Below are 14,018 nucleotides of genomic sequence, written 5' to 3'. Positions count from 1 at the left end.
CTCCACCGTGCTAACATCCTCAGTCTCTTTAGGCGGGTTCTATTATAATCAATTAGAAAATGCCAACTGCAAAGCGTATTTGCAGGTATTGTTTACTTTACCATGTCACAGAGTTGATAATGAAAGGGTAAACGTGTGCTTGTATGACTTTACCATTTAATTCTTGGCTCTGGCTTGTGAATATTGTAAATTGCATGCAGGCGGGCCAACAGCACATAAGTGGTAATGTGGGCTGTCCCTTGCATTCAATCTTGATTTCACCTGAAGCGAGGTTTTTTGCATTTTGGTCTGCGCCTCAACTGGGGGCAAGGCCCTGGACCAGACTATCCACGAATCCTGCTGGTTGAATTTTGGGGATGTTAATGGTAGTGTGGGAGGTTGGATTTCTCTTGGCCTGAACTGGGCACTTCTCAAAGTTTTCCTGCAAAGTAGCTGCAACAATGCATGCGCGTGCTAAATGGAGGGACAGGTCAATGGTTTGTGAGTTTATATGTTCTTGTGTTATGGTTTTTTGAAGTTGTTTTTTCGTTGTGATGTTGCCGACATTGTTTTATCTGTTGCACAGTTTTCAGGGAACTTCATTGCTTTTGTATTTCATACATGCAGTGCACACACCTTCAACCCCAGTCTTGAGTCCACTGTCTCTCTATGCCACTGAGATCAATACCTTTCAGGTCCTGCTCCTCCCATGACCGAAGCTCCAGCTCGGTAGGGGTTCATCACCTCCTGTGGCTATGTTCCCATTCCACTGGTGTGAACACAGCTTGTGCACATGCCTCCATAGGTCCTGCCAGCACCTATGGACATGTGGCATGGTGTTTTGGGTGGGTGCAACAGCATTCTCCATGTTGGGCTCTCGGTTCATGTGGTGTTGGCAGGCAGACATCTTTAAATGGCATAGACCTGTGTGGCACACTGCATCCTCCACAATGCAAACAGTTCTTCATCAGTGAACATGGAGCACCACGATTGCACCATGGTCCTTGTGAATGCCCAATGTGGTTGGAATCACAAATAGGCAAGCTAGTCAGGTGTGATGTAGGCAGCTTGCTTTTGTTTGGAGGATGAGAGAATCAACTCCAAACAGCCCCCTCCTTTTTCTCCCTGCACTTATCAGACCTACCCTATCTGCTGCCTTAAACCTAGCACTTGCAAATTGCTGGCTGCACTAAAACTGTTTGTTGCCTTTATTATTTATTTATTGTTATTTATCTGTTTCTCCTCTGCTTTGCACTTTCCACTTCTCCCCGCTGCCATGCACTTTTCGCCTACCCCTCTCCCATGCACTTGTGCATTCTCAATGTCACTGGGCCTAGTAAGATCGCGTTCTCCCCTGTTCCTCTCCCTTGCCTTGTCGCACTCTGAAACACTTGTGTATGAGCGTGATAGAAATAAAACATCAATATCAATATCAACTATTCTACTGTAGTTGTGAGGTGGAGGGTGGGGAGGAGCCATTTTGCAGGGCAGGGCTGGGTGGCTGGAGGCAGCAGGAGACAGATGTTAGTACTACTAGCAGAAGTGTCTAAGGGGCCAATGGGGACACTTGCTGCCAGTGGGTGGCTCGTGTGCAACAGAGCAGTTGTGGCCAGCGCGTCTCTAAGGGGGAAGGAGGACATTTATGGTCAAGAGTTATCTCAGTGGCCATGGGGACAGTTGTGGTTTGGGGTCATCTCATGGGCCAACAGGGGGAGGTTGTGATCTGGGCCCTATATCAGGAGCCAAGGGGGGCAGTTGTAGTCAAGGCGGTGTTTCAGGGTCAATGAGGTGCATGTGTGTTGTGGGGATTTCACAGGGGCAAAAATAGGGCAGTTGTATTCAGGAGCCATCTTGCAGGCCAAGCAGAGGCAGTCATGGCTAGAGGAGTGTCAGAGGGGCCAAGGAGGCAGCTGTGGTTAAGAGGTGTCTTGGGTGACAAGGTTGGCAGTTGTGGTCAGGAGGCTTCACAGGGGTTAGGGTTGATGAAGCAGGCTTGAGGGGTGCCACATTGGCCAGGGGTTCGCATTGATGCATGTCCCACTGGTCAGGGCAGGTGTGCAGGGCCCTCTAGGGCTTGCTTGTAGCACCACAGCTCTCTGCTTCGCTATTCACACCTCTACTCATTCCAAGCACAGCTTTTGGTTTCAGTGGGCCCTGAAGCAGATATGACATGTCATTGGTTCATAGTGAAGAAATAAAGGTGAGGTGGGCATGTCTGTCTTTTACATTTTATATGGTGTGACCAAGCAGACAGTTTGCCTTGTTATATCACTTGAGGAATTGTTTTCTCCAAATTGAGCAGTGACGTGTGTGAGGCAGGCTGCATTTATTGACTGGTATCACAGAGCATGGGGATCATGCTCTGTAAAATCAGGGTCTATGCATGCTGATGAAGTTCTATTTTTATTTGTTATTGGTACAACATCTTTTGAACTTAAAAATAGCCTAACCCATTATTGTATTGCCTGGGAGCCTTACATGATAGAAGATTTTTCTTTGAGGGCAGTACATCAGATATGCTGTCTCTAGGCTGCTAGACACCAATCCATGTCTCTGTTAAATGGCCACAATGATACGTCTCAGCCCAGAACTTCAGTAGGTGCTGCACAGAGTCATGGCTGTATGTGTCACGTGGGCAGGTCATTGGTGCAGCAAATCATGGTTGTTACAAGGCAAGCTCTCTTTAAGCTTCCATACCCTAGGATTTGCCCTCTTCCATCAAGCCAACTATGAGGCTGCATGCTTAGTACTGCTTAGCAGTGAATGACTTCCACCAAAAAGGTGAAAAACCTAGTGAAAACACATTAGGATAGAGACACAGAACATATAGAACATTCCGTGGACTACAGAAATTCAACATGAATAAGAAACGAGGGAAGTGATGTGATAACAACCAGGGCAAGTTCACGTATCCTCTGGAAAGTTGTGCAAGGAGCCTTGGATGTCAGGCAAAATAAGTGTTGGATCATAATACTGCCTTGTAGTTCTAATACACAACCATATGCATATGAGTGAAAAAAAAAAGAAAAAAAAGGTTTAGGAACTGGAATACTTAATACATGTCTAAAAAGCAGATATTGTAACAGTGCATGTGCCACCCTGAATATCTTACAAACATCGGATGATGTTTAGTGAAGTGCTGAACAATTCTGGCTAGTGCAACATTTATAATGATGTCATTGAATGTCCTTTTGTAGAACCCTATTGTGTCATTTCCATCAGCCCCATTGGTCAGTCTGCAGGCCATATGATCAGGTGTAGCCCGCAGATCTATTATAGCCCACAGATTGCTGTAGCAGCCAACAGCAATGGAATGTCCGAAAGCAGCTCACACATATGTATGTATGTTGTATGTATGCATAAAGACTTATAGAGCGCAACTATGGCCCGAAGGCATCAAAGCGCTAGCACACAACTGTTAGAGGACAGAAAGGCAACTCATTAAAAACTCAAAGGGATACGTCTTCAGATTCCTTCGAAACTGAAGATGATCAACGGTATCACGAGATCCATCAGAGGAGAGTTCCACATAAAATAGTCACAGTTCCGCAATAGTTAATAATGACATCAGACTCCCATGTGTGACCTCTGTGACTCTGCCCCATCATGTCAGTGATCTCCAGATCGCTTTGTTGGGTGCTTGTGGTTAGACCACACTAACATGTTTCCAAGCATATGCAGCACTGCGGACACTGCTCTGCTTCTCCCACAGCACGCGTGACACAATCAACACACAATGGTAAGATTATATACATTACAATTCGTCCTCACAAGTATTTGCTCCTGCCTTAACACGTCAAACCAGCCATGAGTACCCCACATTGAACTTCATCAAACCTCCCAAAACTCACAAATCCATCACCGATATAAAACAGGATGCACTTTGTGGTGCAATGTATCAGGTTCCCAGTGACAAGCTCTGCCTCGAACACTCTCTGAAATGATAACTAGAAAAACTCCCTCAAAATGCACCGTGTCTTTGTCCTAGCTAAAACATGTGAATTTATCAGGACAAACTTAACTCCATCTGGTACACCTGCAGGCTACTTGGAAAAACACACTCGGCTCAGTGATGCAAACCATCCGTAAAAAAGCACATTTCAGCACCATCTACACAAATTAGTCCTTGGGCGTGACAGCTGTGCCGATGTTGGCCAAGCAGGTCTCAAAAGCAATGTGTGCCAAATTCACTAAACATAATGCAAATACAAATGCTTAGAGGGTCCTTCTTTTCATTTGCATTGCTTTGAGAAATGAGCAGGTCACCATGTTCACAAAGGCAGCCTGCACATTTCCAGAGTACTGTGCTGCATCACTAATGGTGCACTGGATAGCCCATTGCATACACTAGTGCGGGTGGCATGTATGGGGCTTCCTTCACTATTGTGGAAGCTGTGAGTGTATTTCTCACGAGAGGCCCTTTAAGACCTGTCATTGTCAAATGTGTAAAATAAAAAGCATTTCCATCTCTGTGGGCAGCGGTTCAAGCCTGATGTTGTTCCATACTGCATGAATGGTGAAGGGGTCGGGTTTCTTTTATAGACATTTGAAACTCCATCTTGTTTCTGAATTTGGGATGCACATTAAAATGTACAGCCATGCTCCCCCCCCTTATCTGGCAAAGGAGATGAAAATGGGAACCTGAATTTGGATGTCTATGAAAGGTCACTTTTTGGGGGTCCAATTGATGGAATGCACTAGTGCATCAAATCACTTGCACCAACAACATAACTTTATTTTATTATTAAAAACCTCAATAACACTCATTGTGTCAAGTACTGAATGAGGAACAACAGGCCTAGGCCTGCTTAACACATTACTGACTCTACTGGCCTGACAAGCAATCGAACAAGTCTTCACTTTCGCTTTACTAGTTTGATCAACTTCAGATTGATGAAAGTCTAAACTCTTCTCCCTAGATTTAAACCTGGGACTTGCAGATGATACATACATGCCTGCAGGAGGTGAATTTATCATCTGAGACATCTCACTGCAGCATTTAATGTGTTGTCCAAGTCAGATAACATTTGCAGATAAACATGACTCCATTTCCTCTTGCTAACCGCCCACCCAGACTCACCCAAATCCTTCATTTCCAATAAAGATTCTCTCAATTCCTGCACATTTTGAACGTTATTTTGTTTATGTTTTTCACGGCAGGACCCGGCCCAAAACTCTCCCAAACCTCAATGAAGTGTTATGGCTCCTACAGGAAATTCAGGCAGATTAGGGCTGGATGGAAAATCTGTGAGAACTGCAAACCTATCACAATTTCGCCAGGAGATTTGAAGGAACTCACAAGCCACTGCCAGATAGTTTAGCCAGCCTTACCCATGATTTAGCAACCTCTGGTCATGGGGGTTCTTAAAGAAAATAGCGCTCCTACTTGAGGTTGCTTACTGGCCACACACAGGTCAAGTCCTAAATACATATATTAAGGGATGGTTATTATGGGCACACTTTCAGCTGAGTTCTCCCACAAACCAGGCTTTCCAACAGAAATTAGGAACAACATTACTTTGATCTGATTTACAGATCATCTTCAGCGCTCCTGTGATTCATCCCACACAAGATAATAAAAACATGTGGACAAAAACTTTCCTATTTACAAAGTGGATAGAATCTCGAGCAGCCCCGAATGGTAATGCAGAGACTTCTGCCACTTTGCTGAACAACAACGTTTATTCGCATTTCTGTCTTGCTCAAAGTATTGAGTCTGAATCAGGTAGTCATTTTGGTAGTAAATTAATGTCTAAGCTGTGGAGCATTCTATAGCTATATGTTGGCTACCACTGAGCATCTTGTGGGAGATAGAACAATACAAATCACTAGTTCTCATGGCTCTGAGGGCAACCAATACTCAACCAAGTGACTGTCGCATTAAAAGCTCATGATTGGTAGAAATAAGGTATTATGTTGGCAACTGTTATACCAAACACAGGAGCAAACATTGAGTAATGTCTCTAGTACTCATAAGTATGTTGAAATTCCCTGAAAACATTTGCAACATGCATTTGCCTAGGCCCAACAAAACCAAGTCTATTTTCAGTACAAAGAAACACTTTTACCGCAAGACGCCAAAAAGGGAATATAAAGGAGTTGACCAAGGCTACCTTTATATATTTTAAAGTAACTAATCTAAGATGAGTACATGTTCACTGTGTTGGAAGGGATCATTTGAAATAATAAACAAGAAATCTGTGGTTGAACAGAAACAGGCAGAAGAACACTGGGTACAGATTAAGCAGATGAAAGGTTCTTGTCCTTGATCAGCTCATAGGTTTACACCGGAATCATATGACTTTATAGTTGAGCTGACTTCTCAGTAACACCAGGAGGTTGAACTAGCCAGAATGTATTTTAGAATGATAAGAAAGAAGGGATGTGGTCAAGGATGAATGCTTGGATTTAATTATTACAAATAAATAAATAAATATCCAAAATGTAGTGTAAAAGTTCAACCTATCCTCTGTATCCATGGCTAGCACTAAGTCATGTTTGCTAACCCTGTCTCATGATAACAGTAACTTAAATTCCTCCAGCCTGGTAATAGGACCATGGGTGTTGTGAGACTGCATGGATGACACCTGTCACCAAAGGAAATAACCAGATTTGCCAGAGTGAGAAGAAATCAACACCATGAGCAAAACACACTGATGTACATTTTTGGAGAATGTTAGAAGGGAGACTTTGGCCATCCATGTGTTATTGCAAATTCAAATACAATGTGTATCAGGAGACAGCACGATGTCACCAAATCAAGTAATTTTGGAGATGTATTGTGCATATGTTATTTAAATCCTTTATATACATAGGGACACTGTGTTGCTTTGGCGTGCAAACAATGCTGAACACCTTGCATTTTTTAATGCTATTATTTCCTTTGGAACTGCAGGTAGTCTCCTGCAATTGAGATGAATATGAAAGTATTATCCAGCATCTAATAATGTGTCACTTATAAATATGACAGAGTTCCAAGTGGCCACAGCTGTGTTTGCTTAAAGCAATATGTCATGGTACCTATCTGGAAAAATAACAGAATTGTATGAAGTAAGATTAGAATCATAGTACATTCGTTCCACACATAGAGCCTAGTCTACTGTATAGCACAATTACAGCAATATATGCCATAAAGGACACTAAGGTGCAATACCGCTGTCCAAGCCATTTTTCACAACTGCAACAAGGAATGAAAAGAAGGAGTCTATCCCCCTGTGCATAGAGGTGAAACACCTGGCATTCAAAAAACATCTCAAGAGTTGGACCTTCAATTAACTGAATCTGAGAAACAGCAGCAAATGAACACTAACACAACTGGAAACACCGGACAGCCTTTTGTTTTGTTTCATACTGGGACTGTGCCCTTGCATCACCAACCAATAAACATTTTGAAATGGAGAGTTCACTGACCATCCTTCCACCCAAAGAACACTAATTAGGGGTGCCTTGTCCATGTGCCCATCTCCTCAAATAATACACTCAGTATCAGACCCTAACTACCGAAACCAAGCAAGGACTCTAACCCCAAAATGAAGACTATTCCATGTCTAAAGACCCATTTCTCCTTCCCACTCTCCCTCCCTCTGAATGCTCGTGGATAAACTCACTATCAACATCCCCACTTCTATGCACCCATTGACACTCTCTGAACCCTGTGATCTCCCCAACAGCTAACTCTCCCAGCATACCCCTGTGCCCAGAAAACATTAGAACCCATACCGGCTAACAGTTAACAGGTGCTTCTGTCCTACATTCATGAACAAAAAAGCTTTTTGCACCTGCCTACCCTACTATCCCACTAACATCCCACCACAGTTCTCTTACAGAGTTGCATGCAGCAAACCCAACATTATTGGCAGAAGCGTGCTATAAAAGCTTCAAAGTGCATTTCATTTGATGCTGACAAATATTCCTTTTGATTACTAAACATTTCCTATCTGTCTAATGTGTGTTTGTGAGTATATATGTATATATAAACTAGCAGAAGTACCCATTCTCTGAACGGGTTCTGTAGACACACATGATAACACTGATCCTGTATGTCGCTGTTCGGATTCACGTTTTGCTGAACTAAACTGCACTGAGAATGGGTGTGTGTGGCTGGCTGACGTAGCCCAGAGCAGACATTGGGGGGAGGCGAGAGTTGGTATGCTGCTGCATACTGGGACCTTCTGTTCTTTCTCCCCACCAGAGGCCTCCCCCTGGCAAGGTCCAGTTAACTGTGGTGCATTATGGTGCAGATATCTTGGAAACCATGCATCCTAGGACCTGGACCTCGAGTTGTGTTCCTCATGTCGGGGCCAGTCCATCTACAACCACATTGATGTTTTGCCGATTTCAGGCTACCGTCAATGTGTGAAGGTGCTGACATCCAGGGAAAAGAGTGGGGTGTCCAAATGTCATGTAGCTAGTAATGTGCGGAGGGTGCAAACAGGTAAATATGCAAAATGTAGTGCAGATTGGTGAAATGTTGTGGAATTGTATAAGGAATAAGGTTTTGCCAATCCAAAACACCAGAAACTAATTTTGACTTGTGCTAAAATCCAGGCAATGGGGTGGGCTGTCCAAATGTCATTTAGCCAGTAATGTCCAGAGGGTCCTAACAGGTAACTATTGTTAGTCAGAATCATATGCAGTACCCTTTGGGGACACCACACACAATTAAGACTACAAGTGACCGTACAAATTCACCTTTGGTACAAGCCTGTACTACGCATTAAAGTGGTAGCGATGGCTGAGCAGCCAGACTTATCTCAAGAGTAAAGTGAGCAGTATCAGAAGTTACACAAAGGTCAGCAATTGCTATGGGTCAAACAAACACTGACTCAAAGTTTCTGAGTAAAAGAGTATACATTTATTTACACAATCATTTGTAAAACAGTTCACTAATGTAAAGCAGCAGAAAATCACAATCTTAATACACTACACACCACCCAATGAATTCTGGACAAGTTAAGCTCAAAATGAAGTGTGAGCAATTTAAAAAGGGAGGGAAAGACAAGGTTATTCAAAATCAAGCAGCACCAACATGTAAGTAGGCAGGGCAATCTAGAAAAGACTTACTACAACTAGGATTCAAATCAATAGTCCTGGGCCAATGTTAATGGTTCAGAGTCTTTGCAGAGGATCACACAGTTCAGATAGTTCACGGTTTAGTCTTTGCCATGAGATCAGAACGAAGTTGATCGGAAGAAAAGTTATTTAAAAGAGTGGAGAAGGACAATCCCTCAGGTTAGCAAAAGATTTCAAACACTTTCACTGTGGTCGGACGGAAGAAACGACTGGATTTGAACAGTACATTAGTAGAAGAAGAATGCTGTAGCTGAGGCAGAAGTTCCTGACAGGTCCTGCAGGCTCACGGTTCCTGAAGTGACTGTCGGACTGACAAGAAGGCGGAAGACTGGCGGGTCCCGCACTACCCAGGGAATGAAACCAGCAGCAAAGCAAAGCGATGAATAAAAGGTGCTCTCCTTGGTGAGCTGGTGGGACAAACTGGTTTGTCCCACCAGCTCAGGGGAAGAAGATTCCTTGCAGATCTTCTCTGTCATCGAAGTGTAGGAGATTCGGACCCGCAGCGGGGCTTCACTGGGCAGTTTATTAGTTGCAAAAGTCCTTTTCCTTCAGCTTCTCTTCAGTTCTCTCGATCAATTGGTGACTCTGCCTTCCAAGTCCCAGAGACCTGCTTTATATGCAGTTTTCCCCCATTCACACAGCCTGGCTGTCAATCACACAGCAGGGTGGCTGTCCTGGCAGGACAGTCACCTAGCCAATCAAACAAGAGTGTGACTTGGGTTTCCAAGGAGACCCTGTGCAGGGGGCCTAAAACCCCTCACATCCTGTCTAGCTAGACTCTCAGGCACCTATGGAGGGCTTCTGTGCAGAAGACCCGCCAAAGGACGGCGAACAAAGGAACCAAACCCGGTTTGGCGCGCAGAGTAAAATACGAGAAAGACCTTTACAAAAATAAACTCAGACGGAACCAAATAAAATTAAAAGGAGATCAGTAGATTAAAGTTCGAGGCTACCACCATAGCGTCTAACAATAGCAAGGCTATTTTCATAGCTCGCGGTAAAATAAAAAATTGTAGATACCACTGCCATCAGCCTAATCTTAGAGAAAGGGGAACAAAATAATGTTCCATGAGAAACAGACAAAAAGGGATAGTATTAACCCTTCTAGTACTCTATGGAAGATAGTTTTTACTGGGTCTGTAAATTTAAAAAGGCTAGTAAAGTCAATGGCAACTTTACATGTTCTGAGAGACAGTAGTCAGTCCCAGAAAATGGAGTTTAATAGTGAAAAGTCTAAAAAGACAACCCTGTGTCACTGCACTAAAGGTGCTGTGTGACACACAGTAAAAAGATGATGCCTATGGAGTAGGTGAGACTCCATAGTGCATGAGCACAAAATGTACAGCACACAGAAAAAACGCATGTAAGAGTGGGAGAAAAGGCTCACACTTGTACCAGGTGGAAAAATAAATCCTAGAAATCCAGCAAAGCTGCTGAGGGACTCAGCAGGTAAGGGAAATTAGCCATTCTGGAGAATTCTCCCTAACAACTATGCAAAATGTGTTGCAAATTTGTGAAACTGTGTGGAATTGTATAAGGAACAATGCTTCACCACAAACCCCACTACAAACAAATGTTCAGTTTTATATATATACAGAAGATATATATCTTAAAAAAACTCTACCGGCTTTCTCAGACGCACTCTGCCTCAAGCTGATTCAGGTGTCTCTGTGCGAGACACAGGTGCTCGCCTTGATTCGCGGGAAGTCCATGTTGTCAGCATGTAAGAGTACAGCACTGAAAATGGGCGTGTGTGGCTGGCGGACATAGCCCAGAGCAGACATTGGGGGGAGAAGAGAGTTGGTATGCTGCTGCATACTGGGACCTTCTGTTCTTTCTCCCCACCAGACGCCTCACCCTGGCAAGGTCCAGTTAATTGTAGTGCATTATGGTGCAGATATCTTGCAAACCATGCATCCTAAGGCCTGGACCACGAGTTGTGCTCCTCGTGTCGGGGCCAGTCCATCCACAACCACATTGATGTTTTGCCGATTTCAGGCAACCGTCTCATGTGTGAAGGTGCTGAAATCCAGGAAAGTGTGGGGTGTCCAAATGTCATGTAGCTTATAATGTGCGGAGGGTCCTAACAGGTAAATATGCAAAATGTAGTGCAGATTGGTGAAATGTTGTGGAATTGTATAAGGAATAAGACTTTGCCAATCCAAAACACCAGAAACTAATTTTGACTTGTGCTGAAATCCAGGCAACGGGGTGGGGTGTCCAAATGTCATGTAGCCAGTAATGTCCAGAGGGTCCTAACAGGTAACTAACTATTGTTAGGCAGAATCATATGCAGTACCCTTTGGGAATACCACACACAATTAAGACTACAAGTGACAGTAAAAATTCACCTTTGGTACAAGCATGTACTACACAGTAAAGTGGTAGCGATGGCTAAGCAGCCAGACTTATCTCAAGAGTAAAGTGAGCAGCATCAGAAGTTACACAAAGGACAGCAATTGCTATGGTTCAAAGAAACATTGACTCAAGGTTTCTGAGTAAAAAAGTATACATTTATTTACACAATCATTTGTAAAACAGGTCACTAATGTAAAGCAGCAGAAAATCACAATCTTAATACACTACACACCACCCAATGAATTCTGGACAAGTTAAGCTCAAAATCAAGTGTGAGCAAAATGGCACTTCAGCAATTTAAAAAAGGGAGGGAAAGACAAGGTTATTCAAAATCAAGCAGCACCAACAAGTAAATAGGCAGGGCAATCTAGAAAAGGCTTACTACAACTAGGATTCAAATCAATAGGCCTGGGCCAATGTTAATGGTTCAGAGTCTTTGCAGAGGATCACACAGTTCAGCGTAGTTCACGGTTAAGTCTTTGCCAAGAGTTCGGAACGAAGTTGGCCGGAAGAAAAGGTATTTAAAAGAGTAGAGAAGGACAATCCCTCGGGGTAGCAAAAGATTTCAAACACTTTCACTGCGGTCAGACAGAACAAGCGACCGGATTTGAACAGTACCTTAGTAGAAGAAGAATGCTGTAGCTGAGGCAGAAGTTCCTGGCAGGTCCTGCAGGCTCACGGTTCCTGAACCGACTGTCAGACTGACAAGAAGGAGGAAAACTGGAGGGTCCTGCACTGCCCAGGGAAGAACCAGCAGCAGAGCAAAGCGCCAAATAAAATGTGGGCTCCTTAAATCCCAAGCAGGGTCCAGTCCTCCTGGCTATCCGGTTCACCACAGCTATGCACAGCAAATTCGACCAGGGGAGGGAGGCCTTGCTTGGAGTTTGGCAAACTGGTTGGTCCCACCAGCTCAGAGGAAGAAGATTCCTTGTAGATCTTCTCTGTCATCAAAGTGTAGGAGATCCGGACCCGCAGCAGGGCTTCACCGGAAGTTCAGTAGTTGCAGTAGTCCTTTTCCTTCAGCTTCTCATGGGTTCTCTCGATCCAGTCGTGACTCTGCCTTCCAAGTCCCAGAGACCCGCTTTTTATGGAGTTTTCCCCCATTCACACAACCTAGATGTCAATCACACAGAAGGGTGGCTGTCCTGGCAGGACAGTCACCTAGCCAATCGAACAAGAGTGTGACTTGGGTCACCAAGGAGACCCTGTGCATGAGGCCTAAAACCCCTCCCTCATATCCTGTCTACCCAGACTCTCAGGCGCCTAAGGAGGGCTTCTGTGCAGAAGCCTGCCAAAGGACAGCGAACAAAGGAACCAAACCTGGTTTGCCGCGCAGAGTAAAACACGAGAAAGAACTTTTCAAAAATAAACCCAGCCGGAACCAAATAAAATTAAAAGGGGTCCAGCGGATTAAAGTTCGAGGCTACCACCATAGCGTCTAACAGTACAGAGGCTATTTTCATAGCTTGCGGTAAAATAAAAATGGTAGATACCACTGCCCCCAGCCAAATCTTAGAGAAAAGGGAACAAAATAATTTTTCCATAAGAAACAGACAAAAAGGGATAACTATTAACCCTTCTAGTACTCTTTGGAAGATAGTTTGTACTGGTTCTGTAAATTTAAAAAGGCTAGTGAAGTCAATGGCAACTTCACATTTTCTGGGAGACAGTAGTCAGTCCCAGAAAATGGAGTTTAATAGTGAGAAGTCTAAAAAGACAACCCTGTGTCACTGTACTAAAGGTGTTGTATGACACACAGTAAAAAGATGATGCCTATGGACTAGGTGAGACTCCATAGTCCATGAGCGCAAAATGTATAACACAAAGAAAAAACACATGTAAGAATGGGAGAAAATGCTCACACTTGTACCAGGTGAAAAAATAAATCGTAGAAATCCAGCAAAGCTGCTGAGGGACTCAGTAGGTAAGGGAAATTAGCCATTCTGGAGAATTCTCCCTAACAACTATGCAAAATGTGTTGCAAATTTGTGAAACGGTGTGAAATTTTATAAGCAACAACGCTTTGCCACAAACCACACTACAAACAAACAAATGTTCACTTTTATATATATACAGAAGATATATATCTTAAAAAACTCTTCCGGCTTTCTCAGACGCACTCTGCCACATGCTGATTCAGGTGTCTCTGTGCGAGACACAGGTGCTCGCCATGTTTCGCGGGCAGTCCATGTTGTCAGCATGTAAGAATACAGCAGGGCTCTCCCTGCTGGGAAAAACCGGAGGCATACACTCTGTACAATAAAGCGCTGAATCCAAGTTCATATCCACAATATATCTTTATTTGTCTTTAAATTCGATAAAAATAACGCACCTAGGCGTTTCACCCACTCCTGTGCTTGGTCCGAGTAATAAATATATGTCTCTGCGAATAAGCAAAGCAAGCTTGATTTTCTATGTTTCGATAAAACAGGCAAAGTAATGCAAACTGAAATGCAATTTATTTAGTTGTAGTCGGAATTTATCTGTGGTGGTTTGGGGCGTTCCTCAGCTTTTTGAATTCATGTATTATTTTTAATGAAACAAAAATATTGTGACTAAAAATGTTTTATTCTTGTCGCAGATTGTGGGGTGGGATTTTTGTTGCGAGG

General features: G+C 43.5%; 1 protein-coding gene across 2 annotated transcripts in view; it reads right to left on the bottom strand.

The window, feature by feature from the left end:
• The window catches only part of LOC138481015 (sodium- and chloride-dependent neutral and basic amino acid transporter B(0+)-like), a 995,695-nt gene that overhangs the window by 362,722 nt on the left and 618,955 nt on the right, over positions 1-14,018 (bottom strand). The window lies entirely within an intron of this gene.

Source organism: Ambystoma mexicanum, chromosome 5p (genome assembly GCF_040938575.1).
Source record: "Ambystoma mexicanum isolate Mex_15411 chromosome 5p, UKY_AmexF1_1, whole genome shotgun sequence".
NCBI lineage: Eukaryota > Metazoa > Chordata > Amphibia > Caudata > Ambystomatidae > Ambystoma > Ambystoma mexicanum.
Note: the sequence above shows the minus strand (reverse complement) of the source record. Positions and strands in the feature narration are given on the sequence as shown.